The sequence below is a fragment of the Orcinus orca genome, chromosome 18 (assembly GCF_937001465.1).
Source record: "Orcinus orca chromosome 18, mOrcOrc1.1, whole genome shotgun sequence".
Lineage (NCBI taxonomy): Eukaryota > Metazoa > Chordata > Mammalia > Artiodactyla > Delphinidae > Orcinus > Orcinus orca.
The window spans coordinates 6,917,731-6,935,540 of NC_064576.1; positions in this window are offsets into that span (position 1 = coordinate 6,917,731).

Genomic DNA, 17,810 nt, shown 5'->3' on the forward strand with positions numbered 1-17,810 from the left:
CCTCCTTCTTCCTTCTCTCCTTCTCTCTCCTCTTCCCTCTTTCCCCCTTTCTTTCTTAGAATCTAGTTATACATTTTTAAAACTGAAATTTGTCAGCTGAATACATGCCAATTCATTTATTTTGAAAAGTTTGCAATAAAAGTACCACTCAGAGATATCACCCAAGTTTATTGAAAACTACTCTCTTCAGAAAACAAGAAAGTAATACCATATGCTAACACATATATATGGAATTTAAGAAAAAAAAATATTATGAAGAACCTAGCGGTAAGACGGGGATAAAGACACAGACCTACTAGAGAATGGACTTGAGGACACAAGGAGGGGGAAGGGTAAGGTGTGACAAAGTGAGAGAGTGGCGTGGACATATATACACTACCAAACGTAAGGTAGACAGCTAGTGGGAAGCAGCCGCATGGCACAGGGAGATCAGCTCGGTGCTTTGTGACCACCTAGAGGGGTGGGATAGGGAGGGTGGGAGGGAGGGAGATGCAAGAGGGAAGAGATATGGGAACATATGTATATGTATAACTGATTCACTTTGCTATAAAGCAGAAACTAACACACCATTGTAAAGCAATTATACTCCAATAAAGATGTAAAAAAAAAAAAATGCAAAGGACCTAGAATAGCCAAAACGATCTTGACACAAGAGGGAAGAGATATGGGAACATATGTGTATGTATAACTGATTCACTTTGTTATAAAGCAGAAACTAACACACCATTGTAAAGCAATTATACTCCAATAAAGATGTAAAAAAAAAAAAATGCAAAGGACCTAGAATAGCCAAAACGATTCAAAAAATCAGAATGTACTGTAAAGCTACAGTAATCAATACAGTGTGGTACTGGCATAAGTACAGGCAAACAGATAAATGCAACTTAATTGAGTCAACAAACTCTTATTGCACAAGATGCTGTGTATCAATGGTCAACTGATTTTTGACAAAGGTGCTAAGACAATTCAAGGGGAAATTAAGTTTTGTGCTAAAACAAATTGGTTGTCCACAATGAGTGCTGGGAAAATTGTATACTCACAAGCAAAAAAAGTGACCTTAGACTCTTACTTAACACGATAAACAAAAATTAGAGCAAATGGATCAAAGACATAAATATAAGAGCTTAAACTATAAAACATACAGAAGAAAAATCATTATGACCTTTGCAAAGAGTTCTTAGACCAGACACCGAAGACACGATCTATACAAGAAAAAATTGAAAAAACAGATTTCATTAAAATTAAAACCTACTACACTTCAAAAGATAGCATTAAGACAATGAAAAGACAAATCATGATTAGGAGAAAATAGCTGCAAATTGTATTTCTGATAAAAGACTTGTAACCAGAATATGTAGACTTACAACTCAATAGTAAGACAAACAACCTGATTCAAAAAATGTGCAAAAGACTTGAATGAGACATGTCACCAAAGAAGATATACAAATGGCTAACCAGCACATGCAAAGGTACCAAACATAATTAGTCACTGGGGAAATGCAAATTAAAACTATGAGATACCACTTCACACTCACTAGAATGACTATTATAAAGACAGATAATATCAAATGGTAGTAAGGACAGAGAGAAACTGGAATGCCATAACATGAATGAACCTAAAAAAGTTTTGTTAAATAAAAGAAATTAGACATAAAGGACTATATATTTATATGAAACATCCAGAAAAGACATGTATTTATAGAGGCAAAAAGCAGGTCAAGTGGTTGGCTGAGGGTGGATAATGACAACAAATTTACTCAAGGGAATATTTCTGGGTGACAGAAATATCCTAAACTTGGACTATAGTGATATTTGCACAACTCTGAAAATTTACTAAAAATCATTGAATTGTACATGTAGCGTCATTGTTATGGTATGCAAGTTATACCTCAATAAAGCTGTTTAAAAGCCAAAAAAAAAAAAAAGGAATACATTTCAAACCCATAAAATGTTCTAACAATAAAGAAGCTGTTACTGGTTAAAAGTTTTGTGGAAGTTATATACTTTAGATGTGGATTGAGGCTTAGGCATTCAAAACTTAACACTAATATATATATCTTTTTCTCTTAATGAGTAGGCTCTACACTTTTTTTATAGGTAATTATTTTGAAATTTTCTTTTTGGCATAAAAACTTTATATTTGATTTTTTTGTTTTTTAACTGGGCAATAATATGACTTCTGTTTTCTTCTTTTCCCTGTCCCTTAAAATTAATTCCTTTGGGAAAGAAATCATCTGGAATTCAATACTATCCAAGATTGAAAAGGTGAAGGTTTTAATTAACTGCCCTAGAGCTTATCATTGCAAGATGGGGGTATTTAGCTCAAGTGGTGTGAAGAGCTATTAAATTATTCTAGCAATTGAGTTTCCATCCTTTTTGTTCTATATTGTAAAATCCTTTAATGGCTAAACTCACCCAAGAACTTGGACTTTAGACTCTGTGAACAGCAGGGAGGAGATCTGTAACTGATGTAATGTTCATTCCCATGTGGACAGAATCATTAGACTTTCTGGTATTCATGCATATGCTAAAAGGGTGGGTGTGAATTAATCAGAATGGCTATACTCAAGGAGGCCAAAATCTTTTAGTTCTCAGAAAGAAGATGGGAGGGGGGAGGGGGAGGATTAAGAAAACTGGAAGCTAAAATAAAACAGAATCAGGCACTCCTCTAAGTTCTTCTCACACTAAATGAGGCCAAATGCCAATACTCTGACTTACAAGCATCCGCCTCAAGTTACTTTAGAGATAAGGAAATGTGTGTGACTGACGGCAGCAGATGGATGATCAGCTGACCTCACCGGCCATTCATCACTTAGATGGGGAGTTGGTTCACTTCTCCACACTTCAGTTAACAGCCCCTAAAAGAGTGAAAGTCAAGACTTGCGATTAGATTCTCAAGGTCATTCAAGTTGTCGGGCCAAATCCTGAAACCTTGGCCAGTTTACTCTCTCACAATATACATGTCACTTAACCTTTCCCTATAGTTAAGCTTGTTGTATTTCATTTTTTTAATAAGAAATGAGAAGTCTTGAAATAGCACACTGTCAGAATTCTTTTCCTTTAGCGGGGGTGCCAGATGTTATGGAAGTAGCATTCATCCTCCATTTTGGTTCCCAGGTACCCTTCAATGCATCTCAGAAATGTGATTCGTAGCATTTTCTAAGCCTTTGCTACTGAAGCCCAATCCTGCCTCGGTACCCGGACACTGAATTAAATCTCAGAGACGGAGTTTTGGGTGAAGTAGAAAAGAATAGTTTCATTGCTTTGCCAGGCAAAGGGGGCCATAGTGGGCTAATGCCCTCAAAACTGTGTCCCAGTCTGGGGTGAGGGGTAGTTGTGAGGAGTTTTATAGTCCAATAGGTGGCCTGGGGTTGCTGATAAGGGTCAGGGTGAATGAATTCCTTCAGTCCAGAGATCATCTGGCCTCAGGTGATGATGAGAGAACTGGGATCTTCTCTGGAATGAAAAATGCTTCATCAATTCTTCCATTTGGTGAGGGTTTTAGTTAGGAAGAGCTCAAAGATATTGTTTTGGGTATCCCTTGAGGGGGAGCCAGGACCCTGCCCCACGGCTACACTATTGTTTCTTGACTGTTCCTCCCTTATCTCTGCATCCCCTCCCTTCCCTGATTAGCAACTGTTTGAACCTGCCCTTTGGAACTCAGGGAAGGGGACACAGAAAGTCTTTTGTGCCCAGGAGCCCACAGGGTCCTGCTCGGTTTCACTACTCAAGTATATTTCACAGACTAGCAGAAGATTTTTAGAAATACAGAAACTCAGGCCCTGTCCCAGACCTACTGATTCAGAATCTGTATTTTAACCTAACACCAGATAATTTAAATACATATTAAAGTAAGAGAAGCACTGTTGTAATAGTTAACTTGTGTATTAGTCACAGCAGTGCAATGTTTAAAAAGCTGCAGTATTCATCCTTCAAACGTGACCAGTTATTTTTTTTTCACAAGGATGCAATATTTTAAATTTCAGCTCCTGAACCCTGTGAAAACATGGTCATCTTAACTATCTCCACATGGCTATAAGCTTCTGAGTCCTTCTGACAGCAGGAACTCAAGAAATGTCTGTGGAATTCATTTAGGATATAAACCTAGAGCGATCACGTGGGCACGAGCATCTCCTCTGCTGAATATGTTAGAACAACCCCAGGGCTCAAGAAGGACCAAAGGATGAAATGTTGGAACAGCAGGTGTAGCCAACGAAGGAAGCAACTCCAACCTCACCCAACTCCTTCTCATCCTTTCCGTTCCTTTTCCTTTATCATGATGGAGCTCATCTTTAGAAGAGAAAAAAGAAGAAATGCTTTATAGCTCGTCTATGTCCAACCTCGGTCTTCAGTTGACTATAACCATGACCCTAGTCTGTAATATATATTTGGTGAACACCCCAAAATAAGGACAAGGGCGTTCTTAAAATTAAGGTGATATACATATACATATATATATATATATATATATATATATATATATATATTCATTTTAAAATTATGAAAAAGGAAAGGCATTCATAAAATTCCCCTCTATATTCTAATTTCCATTGGGAATCAAAATTAGAGTTTCCTCTTAAATTTTCCAAAAGAACTAGACTAGCACAGGTTTTAATCTAGAAATGGCCAAACACACAGATATTCCTGTTCTTGCATGGGAATGGTCACTGTCAATAGTAAAATCATTTTCATTTGTTTCTGTGAAACCACTTAATTCACAGCCTATTTAAAATATCACCATCTCTGATAGCTGGAATTAGTTTCATAACAACTCTACCTGCTGCCACTTTGCAAATCAGCCTGTGTGTCCAACTTTTAACACAGACATGTCACTAATTAGTACGACCCAAAACCAAGTCCAATAGGGCCATAATGAATGCACGACAATTGGGGAACTGAGTTCATTTCTCCAGTTGAATCTTGGAAGCAATCCATTTTAATCTGTATGCGAAGGTCGACTTTTGAAGGAATAATTGTACTTTGTTTCGGTCCATCTGGATTGGGCTATAAATATGCCTTCCAGGTTTTATAACATTAAGTTACACAGACAGCACTCAATGTCAGGGTAACGTTCAAGAAGTCCTATATGGGTGATTAACTTGAAAACATTCATCAAATCCATGCCTGATCTTAGGGGGGAAAATGCATTTTTAAGCTAGAAATGATTTCTGGGCTTTTGGTTTTGGTGAATGAGATGAATTCATTAAAAAAAAGTTCCAAGGGCTTTTTGTTCTCCCTTATAATTAAGCCTAATAAAATAAGCACATTTTTCTTCTTTCCTTAACATTTGCGTATTTTTCTATGCCAGTAATTATGCTGAAGTATTGAAGTAACAATAACAACAACAAAAAATCCCATCGTGGTCCCTGTGGCTTAAAGCCTGTATCACAACCTCCCATGATTATTTTGTCCATTATACTTTTGCATACCTTTGTGCAGGATTATACAACATGCTTCAAAGCATTTGAGGTTTGGGATTTCCACTTGTTACTATTTATGGTTTCAGTGTTCACATACCATTGATTTTTTTCCCTTCCCTCTCCAAACCTAAATGTCAATTGTAATCTAAATTAATTTGCACTTGGAGCTGGCAATATGGTAACTTCAGTTCACACAGAGAAACCACAAAGCAGAGCGGGAGACGTTAACTCTAGTCTCAATCCATCTTCCTGATACTTCTGGCTTCCCTCTTCAGCTACCCTAAAGCCAATTAGATACTTGTCATGGTCATCTGGGAAGCAGATTTGAGAGAATTGATACATACATTGACTTTGTGTTTAGAAAGATTACGTCCAGATTTCTCATAGAAGAAAAATTATGGGGAATTCCCCATTGGTAAACATGCATAAAAATCAATTTTGGTAAGCAAAATATGTAACTCTACAATGAATGAAACATGGATTGAAAGTTACAGGGATTCATTGGGTACCTAAATCATGTGCTTTAGACATCTTGAACCTCAAACACGTGGCAGAGTGCCTGAAGAATTGAAGGTGCTTGGTGAGCACGTTCTAGACTACGGGAAAAAATAATAACAATAAATGGAAATAAAATGTGTCTGTCTCTTCAAATCCAAATGTGTAGCACCCAAACAGCCCCTGTGAAATGACATTACACAATTGCTACAGAAACCAAGAGAGACAGTAGAGGCTAGGAGAGGATGTTTGGGCTTGGTGCACCTTTTTGGGAGACAATTGACAATGGAGGAAAGATTTGTGATAAGTTCCAGAGCACGTAGAACAAAAATACTCTCTAAGTATAAAAAGGCTCTCTGATTATAAGTTCACAAAAACTGAGATCGAGGAATGCAAATAAGAGTAATAGGAACTCTTTAGGCAAATGAGATTGGGGTAATGAAGTAGAAAAGTAGGAATGTCATCATCCCAGTATGTGGGGCCCTTGAGTTTAGATATTTTAAGAGAGTATGAAATGTTTACCTTAGTTTGCAATTTTTCCCAGTACCTCCTAGATACACTGAAAAACCAATAAGATTCCAGAGCGGGCATGGGCCATAACCACTTCCTTTGGGAAAAGAATGGAGCCGGTTGAGGCCAATGGGGCAGAAGAGGAAAAGAGAAGGTAGAATGAAAAGGAAGAGGCAGGGAGATCAGAGTGAGCTCCCTGGGAAGGCCTGGGAATGGGGCTCTTGCCCCTTTGAATAGTTCAAGAAAGCAAAGTCCTTAGTTTAGGAAGGAAACTCACATCACATCCACCCATCCTACCTGAATTTTGTTTGCTCTATTCTATAAGAAAAGCCTTCATGCTTGCATTGCTTTTAAGATAAGTAATTTTGTTGTTGTTACAGTCAAGTCCTGAAGGGTGGAACCCCTGCAAAGCGGCTAGATGCTTTCCATAAACAACGTGTACTTATTTACTTGTAAGACTACAAAATAACGTCAGTGAAGCTGTAGATAAGCACTTAATACAATTTTCCATCACGGATCCTTAAGTACTGCTTAGTGATTAAGTGTTATATTCCGGAAGAGCTAAGGATAATTTTAAGTCTGGATGTCTCAAGGGAACCTCTGGAAATAAAAGCTAGGATGTTTTATAACATAATTAAGAATAAGCAGAAGGTGGACAGGAAGGAAACGTTTTTGTTTCCAATTGTGGATTAAGGTGTGTGTTCTTCAGGTCTTCAAATAGTCCCTAGCTTTCATTCATATCTAACAAGGCATGAGGGGCTAGGTAACAGAAGTACCTAATCCCTTACCAGGCAGCACACCTGTCTTCTCAAGGTACTTCTGTGACAGCTGCTAAGGAAAGCTTACAGCGCTGGCTTCAGCTGCCCTCCAGCCAGGGTGAAACTAAAGGCTATAAGGTGTGTAATTTTCTATCTCCATGAGAGGAACACCTGAGGGTTTGAATAAAAGACTGTGTAACATTCCCTGCATCCTTGTGTGTCTGCATACTTGCAGAGGAAAAGCCAATTAGACAATAACAAAGAGGAAACATGCTACCTCCCTTCTCGTGATCATCTGTGGCTTCTGAAGCATTTGCATCATAAGACCACTTTTCTTATTATAAATAAATTTCTCCAAGAAGTGTTTTACTGGCCAAGTGAGAGTCTTTCAGAAATGTGGTCTAAGGGGAGCCGTACTATTTAGATCTCATTCTTTAAAACTCGGCCTAGATATCGGAATCTATTTTCCTTTGATTAATTTATATAAGATAAAGGGCATGAAAATGGTGTGTAAACTAAAGAGCAATGTAAAATAAAGAGGGTTTTCATGTTCCTTAAATGAAGAGGACAATTTCCTCAAAGACCTCAGGGTACAATATTGAGTTGCTTACACTCTGCGGTTCACGGGGTACAGTGTCATCAGTCTAGACTGACATTGTCTCTTACTTTGCTTGATTTTCCCCCTTTATTCTACGGCTCCAATCCTATCATCCTCTCTCTCTCATAGAAACACTCCATAAAGTATTTAAAATAGGTCCTTCCGGTCCAGATTCCCTTTTTTAAAAGTTTGTATACTTTTCAAAACATCTCTTGGCTGTTAATTTTTGTATCCTTGGAGTGATGCATAAATCTAATCTTATTTTTTTCAATTAACATTTTGTTTTTGAGATCTATTCATGTTGATATATATGGATTCAGTTCATAGCATCTAATTGCTGTAGAGTATTCCCTTCAATGAATATATTTCATTTTGTTTATTAGTCTCTTCATTTCCACATGTCTTTTATCTACTTTTGTATTTTTCCAATCTGACAGATACAAAATTGTTTCATTTTTAGTTTATCATTTTTTCTCTTCTATTTCTGTTTTCCTATGCTGGGCAAAGTCATTAGTCTCTGAGTGATACCTAAGCTGCATGAGAAGTACCCTCCACGTTCCCAGCAGCGCTCCTGGCATTTCATTAGGGGGTGGGATCCAGAAATCTGTGCTCACTCCCCACCTCATATACATGGAGAAAGTAGTTAACTTTAAAAATCTAAGGCTCTGGGCTTCCCTGGTGGCACAGCGGTTGGGAGTCCGCCTGCCAATGCAGGGGACACAGGTTCGTGCCCCAGTCCGGGAAGATCCCACATGCCGTGAAGCGGCTGGGCCCGTGAGCCATGGCCGCTGAGCCTGCGCATCTGGAGCCTGTGCTCCGCAGCAGGAGAGGCCACAGCAGTGAGAGGCCCGCGTACCGCAAAAAAAAAAAAAAAAAAAAAAATCTAAGTCTCATCAGTAACTGCTATGATAACCTCATGCTTACTAAAGGTCATCCTTCATATATGCTTGTACTTTTCCCCAGAGAGTAGAGAATCCAAAATGTCTGCTAAATTTAAAAGCTCACAGTACAAAAAATATCTAATGTGTTGACAAGAACATTACTAAAATATAAATAACTTGCTTTGGATGTTTACTCAGATATTAAACCCTTAGACTCTTCCCTCTTCAAATAGATATATGCACAGTTAAAATAGTTAGGTACTCAATAAAGCACAGGTACATTAATGAGAAGATCTTCAGCTGCGGGTGGTCATTAAAATGACTTTTGGTAAGACTTCCCTGGTGGTCCAGTGGTTAAGACTCTGCGCTTCTACTGCAGGGGGCGCAGGTTTGATCCCTAGTCGGGGAACTAAGATCCTACATGCCTCGGGATGCGGCAAATAAATAAATAAAATGACTTCTGGTTCTATTTCCTAATGCCAGGCCCGATGACACAAGTGTCCTTGCCTTCACTCATGTAAATGAAACTGAAGAGGCTCCACCTAGAGAGAAATAGGATAGGAGATCTATCCAACTTTTCCAAAAGGGTTTTGCTGAAACAGTAGCCCTGTGCACAGGGCATGAGTGGATGAGGCAGCTTTCTTTGTTATAATCAAGGTCCTCACTGCAGTTCCTATTGTGGAGGTGACTTTTCAGCTCTGCCACATTTGAGCGTTCCCGCTTATCCCCCAAAACTGAATATTTAATAATACTTGGGCTTGCAGTGTTTTCTTCTCCTCAGTATCCACTTAGAGAACTTCTGCTCTTATAGTTAACTACTCACCATGATGCTAAGGGCTTTAAGACTTTATCTCAAGGTCTGACCTTTTCATCAGCTCTGACTTAGAATTCCCACTGTAAGTGTAAATGGACATGAGCACGGGTCAAATCCCGGAGCTTATACTCCAAGTCCCTGACCTCGGTCAGTGACTCTGCTATCTTCATAGTCATGCAATCTCAATATTTGAATTTATTTGTGTCTCTTTGCTCCATCCCTCTAATAAAATGCATTATCTGGCCCTTGCAATGTTACTCGGGTGCATGCTTTCTTCATTCTGACCACCAGTTTCCTGCAAGGTTGTACTTGAATGAATGCAATAATATTCCTTCATCTTATCCACAATTCTTCTCATTTCACTTTTATTTATTGCCAAAGAGGAAGCAGGATAGTATAGTGCTTAAGACTGTGGGTTCCAAGCAAAAATGTCTGGATTCCTATTCAGTTTCACTTCCACAAAACTGTAGAAATTTGGAAAAGTTAGTTTATGTTTCAATACCTTAGTCTCTTCATTTATAAAAAGGGGGCAGCGATGTTACCTCATGAGATTATTTGAGAGTTTATCCACATATCCCATGTACAGCAAAGCATGATTCATTGTCTGCTCTAGAAATGATAGAGATGATATTTGTGTGACTCTGAGAAAATACACAGAACAAAGTGCAACACTATTTCCTTCAGTATCTGACAAAATTCCCTCCACCAGCTTCCACAGACTTCTACAGATTGGCCCCATCTTACATTCAACACAAAAAATTTAGTTTCTTTGTTTCTGATGTAATTAAGTAAATTATTAAAATTCTAAAATAATTGCTTACATTCTCATAGTGTGTTGTACTAGCTAGTCTACTTTTTTTTTTTTTTTTTTTTTTTTTGCATAGTTGATCTCATTTGAACCTCACTACAGTAAGAGCTCATGTTCAGAGAGGAAAAGGAATTAGGTCAATTATAGATGGTAAAGGAAGATCTAAGTGTCTAATCAAGAAACCTTAAACATTCGATAATTTTTGGTCTATAAAAGAGCACCCTCTTGTAACAAAAGAATTTCTTACAAACCTACTATGAGTTTTGAATTCTCTTAGCTTTTGCTTATCTGTAAAACTTTTGATTTCTCTGTCAAATCTGAGTGAGATCCTAGCCAGGTAGAATACTCTTGGTTGTAGGTTCTTCCCATTCATCACTTTAAATATATCATGCTACTCCCTCTGGCTTGTAGAGTGTCTGCTGAGAAATCAGCTGTGAAGCTTACAGGAGTTCCCTTGTATGTTATTTGTCGTTTTTCCCTTGTGGCTTTCAATAATTTTTCTTTGTCTTTACTTTTTGTCAATTTGATTACCATGTATCTCAGCGTGTTCCTCCTTGGGTTTATCCTGCCTGGGACTCTCTGCACTTCCTGGACTTGGGTGGCTATTTCCTTTCCCACTTTAGGGAGGTTTTCGACTATAATCTCTTCAAATATTTTCTCGGGTCCTTTCTCTCTCTCTTCTCCTTCTGGGACCCCTATAATGCGAATGTTGTTGTGTTTAATGTTGTCCCAGAAGTCCCTTATGTTGTCTTCATTTCTTTTCGATCTTTTTTCTTAATTTTGTTCTGCAGCCGTGAATTCCACCATTCTGTTTTCCAGGTCACTTATCCGTTCTTCTGCCTCAGGTATTCTGCTACTGATTCTTTCTAGTGTATTTTTCATTTCAGTTATTGTATTGTTCATCTCTGTTTGTTTGTTCTTTATTTCTTCTAGGTCTTTGTTAAACATTTCTTGCCTCTTCTCAATCTTTTCCTCCATTCTTTTTCCGAGGTCCTGGATCATCTTCACTATCATTATTCTGAATTCTTTTTCTGGAAGGTTGCCTATCTCCACTTCAGTTAGTTGTTTTTCTGGGGTTTTATCTTGTTCCTTCATCTGGTACATAGTCCTCTGCCTTTTCATTTTGTCTGTCTTTCTGTGAATGTGGTTTTCCTTCCACAGGCTGCAGAACCGTAGTTCTTCTTGCTTCTGTTGTCTGCCTCATTTTCTATAGGGAGAATGTAAATGAAATTCAGTCTTCAAAGATGTTCTCACTCAATTTATGTTTTTAGTTTAAATTAAAAAGGTCATTGAGATTTTAATGTGAAATTGAAAACATAATTAAACAAATTTTCAAAGAAACAGCAGGATTGATAAAATTTTTTAAATAAACAGGAAAGAAAGATGAGATTCTGGATATTAGTACATATCATAAAGAAAATGAGCCTTTCAGAAAATAATTTATACTTAGTATTTCTTTATAACATAAAGTATAATAAGGTCTCTTGGAAAGATATGTCATCAGAATATCAATATATATAAATAAATATAATAATAACAATAGAAAATCACTAATAATGTAAAGTGGAACATTAAGCAAGTGATTCTCTTTCAAGTCAAGTTACTTAAAAAATTCACAAATCAGACCTTAAGTTTACATTGTAAACCAAAATATATTGCAGCTAACCTTGAGTTAATTCTTTTAAAAGCAATGAAATGTTACATCACCGTCAAATCTGTCTTAAAACAGTAAAGAAAATAAAAGAATCAATGATGAAGAGGAAAAAAACAAACATCATGAGTGAAAATATTTTACATAATCATAAGCAAAACAGGAAAGCAAAGAACAGATTAGGTAGGGTATGTGTGATGAAATCATAATAAAAATGTATTGTTTTCATTACAAAATTCAGGAATTTTGAAGGAAGCATGACAGATGGAAGACATGTCAATTCTGCTCAGCCATTACACCCTACTAAGATGTAAAGATACTTATAATGCAATCAAAAAGGCATAAAACTAAAAGGACAAAAGAGACAGGATAGTGGATAACAGAATACAAAAGAAGTTAGCAAAAGTCAGCATTATGTTAAGCGGTGCCCTAGAGGAAGCTGATAGCTGACTTAGTGCAAATTAGAAAAAGAGAGTTGGTGGAGAATGCCAGCGTCTACAGAGAAGGTGGTGTAGGAGAGAGAGTGGTAAGTTCAAACCAAAGTGTTACCTGCTTGGTGATTGCCTGCTTCCTGGATCCCACATCATCCTTGTCATGGTATAATCCCTCAGTCTGGTGTGGTGCATCTTCCAAACACCACAGAGGTACTGACTTTGAAATCAAGTTTGAATGAACTCCCATTATATTTGCATTCAAGCTGAGGTCAGTACTGTAGAGGTGGTGCAATATACCACCACTGTAGATGTGGAGGTATAATTTGGGGGAAGTTTCTATTCATCTATATCTGAATATTTGTAATACACTAGAAAAATATCTTTCATAATTAATTTTATGTTTCAATTTTACAGAGCCAAAAGTCAAGATAAATTAACTTTTCCCCTAAGTAAACATCTCCTGGGAGGCCAATATTGTGCTCTGAATTCTGATGACTTTTCAAACTAGAAATAGAATGCATGATCTTTGCTTTTATGAACATACATTGATCAGAAACTATTTCTATCCTGAGGGAGAAGAGATACTGAGAAGCCTAATTCTCTGCTTTTCTTTGTGTAGACGCTTTATTTTTCTTTTCTAGTTCAAAGGAACTTCATGTGATATTTCAAATTAGAATTAAAATGAACTTATTCCAATTAATTTATATCTTTTTTTATTAATCTGATAATATGTAAAGTAAATTCTTATTTCCCGAGCGCTCTGAGACATTTAAGAGAGATGTATATTTCAGGGAAATATCAAACAGATAGGCTTGAATCGCTTACCATGAAAACATCCTGCGTTAAGGTAGAAAAAAGCTGTAGGGATCTTAGTAAAATGACATTGAATGCTTTCGGTATTTCATTGTTCTTAATATACATCACCAAAAACAATTTCAGCTATGTCTCGCCTTTTTAAACAAGAAATGCATGCCAAAGAAAGGTCCTTAAGAACAGGCTTTGCTATCAGAAATCCTGGCTCTGGGGGGAGCAAGAGGTAACAGAGGAAATTTGATTTCCCAAATGCCAAAGCACCTATCCGTGCATCGTTCCACACGTTCAATCAAAAGAGTGAGAAACAAAAATGAAAGTACTGTTATGGATCCCAGAATGTAGTCATCCTCACCATGTGCTCTGGGGTACAGCATCCTCCAGTCCCAGACAGCAGCTTGTTTCATTAGTTTATCTCCCAGGACAGAGGATGCACTGAACAGCAGGAAGTGTCACCTGAATTCTGAGTCTCCTTTAGGCCCCTGGGTTTGGACGCCTAACAGTATCATTTGCTTCTCCTCGTTATCTGATATGGCTTCGTGATTGACCTTGAGCCAATCCACCCATCCATTCTCTCTCTCTCTCTTGTCTTTCTCTTTCTTTCTTCTTCCTTTATTTTCCTGCAGGTATTGGCTAGCTTCACAGGCTGTCATAAATTCACTTCTGGCTTGATCTCAAGGGGAGAAATGTCCTCATCACATCCAAACTCGTTTCCTTAGCATCAGATAGATAGCAGCAATAACAGGATATTTACCCCAAGGCTACTTCCGGGAACTTCAATAAAGTCATTCCTAAAAAACATGTCAGACAAAGACATGTTCAAACCTACTTGTAGATAAGACAAGCCCATCTTTTCTCTCTCTCCCACATAGTGAAGTCACGCAGCTCCACACCCTGCCAACAATTAACACTAAAAATTGACAACCACATTCAGGGAAAAAAGTACATAAAAGCGCTTAACTTGTGTGAAAGAACATTGACGACTACTCCTGAGAATATATTTTGAGAATACCCTGCTCCATTTTTACCACACACAATGATACATCATGTTACAGAAAATGATTTCTATAACTTGGCTATGTTTTAAAAGCAGGGTCTTTTTTTCTCAGTTTCACAGCTAAATGCTTAGTGTATTTTTTTGGCCTGAAAGATTTCAGTGACCTCTTTTCTTCCTTAAACAAGTTGCTTAGAAAATATCCATTATATCAATAATATATGGCTATAAATTATATATATTTACTGAGAGCAAATGAAACAAAACTTATTGCAAACTCACATTATCATTTTTCTATGGTTGCTCACAATGTTTTCTACCATATAATCTTCAGTCATAACCTGATATCTTTTAAAATTTTATACTTGAAAACTAATCTGACAGTTTAAAGTACAGTATGTTTTTCTAAACTAATTTGCTTGGAGTAGGTTTTTACTTTCTTTAAGAAATTCATTTTTAAAATTGATCTGGAGTTCAATTGTGGGTTCTTTTCATGGTACCCTAAATTCAAACTTCAAGCCATCTTCTTACTTAGTTGGCCTTACAAGGGTAAGAATCATACTATCACGATAACTTGAGGGAAGTTATCACGTGTCATAGACAATGCAATTTAGATCTTAAGCTTGAGTGTCAAGGAAGAACTAGTGATTCCCACTTGAAAGCTCCCTTCTAAGACCCCAGAGATTTATGTGGGACAGGTTATTATACTTCACTTACTAATCAGAACTCTCATTCCCTTGGCAACAAGCAAACTTTGCTTCCCCCATGCTAGCATTCCTGAATCTCGCCCCTCCACCCCAAATGATTTATTTCCCTATTGCTACAGTCTATGGGCACATTACATACTTTAAAACAACACATTAATCTATAGCTCTCCAACCCAGACAGCAGACACCGCCATCCTTCTTGATAACCACCTCTGGCTATTATAAAGAAAGCATTCCCGATTTAGGCTACAGTCAAGAAATTGTAGGGGATGACGTGTCATGCACCAGTCTCCACACTTAGGTTTAGGCAGACTGCCAGGTGAGCGCAGAGGCCACAGCTGCAAATTTTCATTGAAAGTGCCCTCACAAGTCTCTGACTACTTGTGACTGGCCTTCTTGAGAATAAATAGAAAATAAAAGAACCCAAGTGCGTAATGGGCCGTGTTTATTGGATAGAGAGATGGATATCATTTAATGAGTATTCCCACCCTTTCTCTCTTCACCTAAGCTAACATCAGCAAATGAGAGCTCTTCAATCTTTCCTTTTTGCCCCACAGAACTCTTATATTCAGAGTAAAACTCTACACTAAAAACTTTGGATTTATTTTCTGATTTCTATATATTAATTTGTAAAAAAAAAATGTAACTTTCAACTCTTTGCCAGGATAAGAGCAAATATAGTTACTCAGCCCTTAAAGAAAGGCAGATCCACTTCAAACACAAAAAGTCTTTTACATTAAAACTGTTCTTTGATGTGTTTTCTTCAGTTATTCCATTACCTGGAATATCAGATATATGTTCAGGGGACACACAATCCTCATTATGCAGGGATTGACACTGATGGCAAGAATACATGGTATTTAAAGGAAAAATCATTAAGATATTTTCACCTCTAAGCTTTATTCTCATCTACACCATAAACAATGAGGAAAAGTAGCATATATGTGCTGTGATAAATGGATTTCATTCTATGGACATACATTTCTATATTATTTTCAGAATTCTGCAAAGTGGCTCACCAGTTTTCTTTTTTTATTCCTTCTTTATATATGTATATTTTTAAAAGTGAAACTACACAATAAACTGCTAAAATGCCATTACCCATTCCTTTCCACTCTCTTCCTCTCTCTGCTTAGAGATAATCACTATCCTAAAATTCTAAATATGTTTCTGTCATGTCTTTAGGTTTTTATTTTATGTTTGAGATATACGTGTGTGTGTATATATATATATATATATATACACACACACAGGAATATATCTACGTGTGTACATGGATATATATTTAATTTTAATTATTTCATATATAATGCTTCCCCTTATTATTCTTTATGAAACACTATATTTTTTTAAATTAAGTGTTTAAACCTAAGTTAATTGATTTTAATTGCTGAATAAGTGGCTCCCAAGGTCAGCCCCTCTATTCTTTATAAATAAAATTAATGTTAACAATTATCTAAAACCAAAACCCTAAAATGTTACGGCTGACCTACTTTGGAGGATTAAGAGTGTTTTAACCAGGAATCTAGAACCTGACTTCCAAGTTCTAATCATGTAAAACTCAGTGTAATCCAATTAATTTAAAGCTCATGTCACCTAGATTGATGATCTAACACTTACTCTTAACTCTAGGTGGCCGATGGTAAATGCTTAAGAAAAATGAGACCCATTATTCCCTTAAAATGTATAATACTAGACCAGAAGGAAATTTTCCTCTGACCATACATACCCTAATTTTTCACTAAGCATAAAATGTGGGAACTTTTCTAATATTTTAGGGCTGGGTCACTGCTTGGTTTAGATGTTTTAGTGTTCGAGTCATTGTATAATAATTATAATTTTGCTCTTACTACAATTGTATTTGTATAACTAAATTTTCTTTATCCAAAATGGGCTTGAGTTAGCTTCTTGATACTTTCCTCTGCTGTTACCTGTCTGGGAAGTTTGTAAGACTAAAACTGTTTTAAAACACCTAAACTCTGCAGCAAAAGTGCAATACAAGAGAAAATACTTTACAGCTCATACCTGAAAAATTCTATCTTTGAACTGTGGACTTTGCACAATAAATAGGTTTTCCTAAGTTCTTTAGGTTGAATACGTTCATAATTTACTTGCCATTAAGAAAGAACTTATTTGGGAATTCCCTGGTGGTCCAATGGTTAGGACTTGGCACTTTCACTCCTGGGGCCCCGGTTCAATCCCTGGTCTGGGAACTAAGATTCTGCAAACCACGTGGTGTGGCCAAAAAAAAAAAAAAAAAAAAGAAAGCATTCACTTAAACAAATATGCAAATGCATGAACACAGAGATGCCCCACATAAGCATGAATTCAGCAAAACTAAGATAGTAACAGGATCACCAGTGTGTCATAGCATGTGCATGTGGGTATGTTGTAATTTCTGCTCATTGGAAAACCTGCAAAAGTATCCAATTAAATATATTCACAAAGTGTTTTTTTTTCCAAATTGTGGATATTTCTTATGTTATATCTATTCTACACTAGGCAGAATAGTGAAGCATCCCTATCCTTGAAACTTTCCAAGGCCGGCTTCAAGTTGTGTTTGATGTACTACTTGCTATTTGAATGGTATCCAGCCAACTATTTACCAAGTTGCTGAATGTCAATCCCTCTCCAGCCTATTCAATCCAATGGCTTCATCATCAGTGTATTGCTCAGGCCAGAAAAGAAAGCCATCTTTGACTCAGCTTCTTCCCTCCTCTACCACCTGCAATCCATCTGCTAGTTCCTCCTCCAAACCATATCGTGAAGGCATTCCCTTCTCTTCATGTCCACTGCTAAAACCCTAGCCCAAACCATAGTCATCCTTTTCCTGCACTCTTAACTCACCTCTTCTCTTCAATTCTTCCATGCCTCCCCTTCAAAAATAATTTCTCCATCCAACAGACAGAGTGAGCTTTCAAAACTTCAGA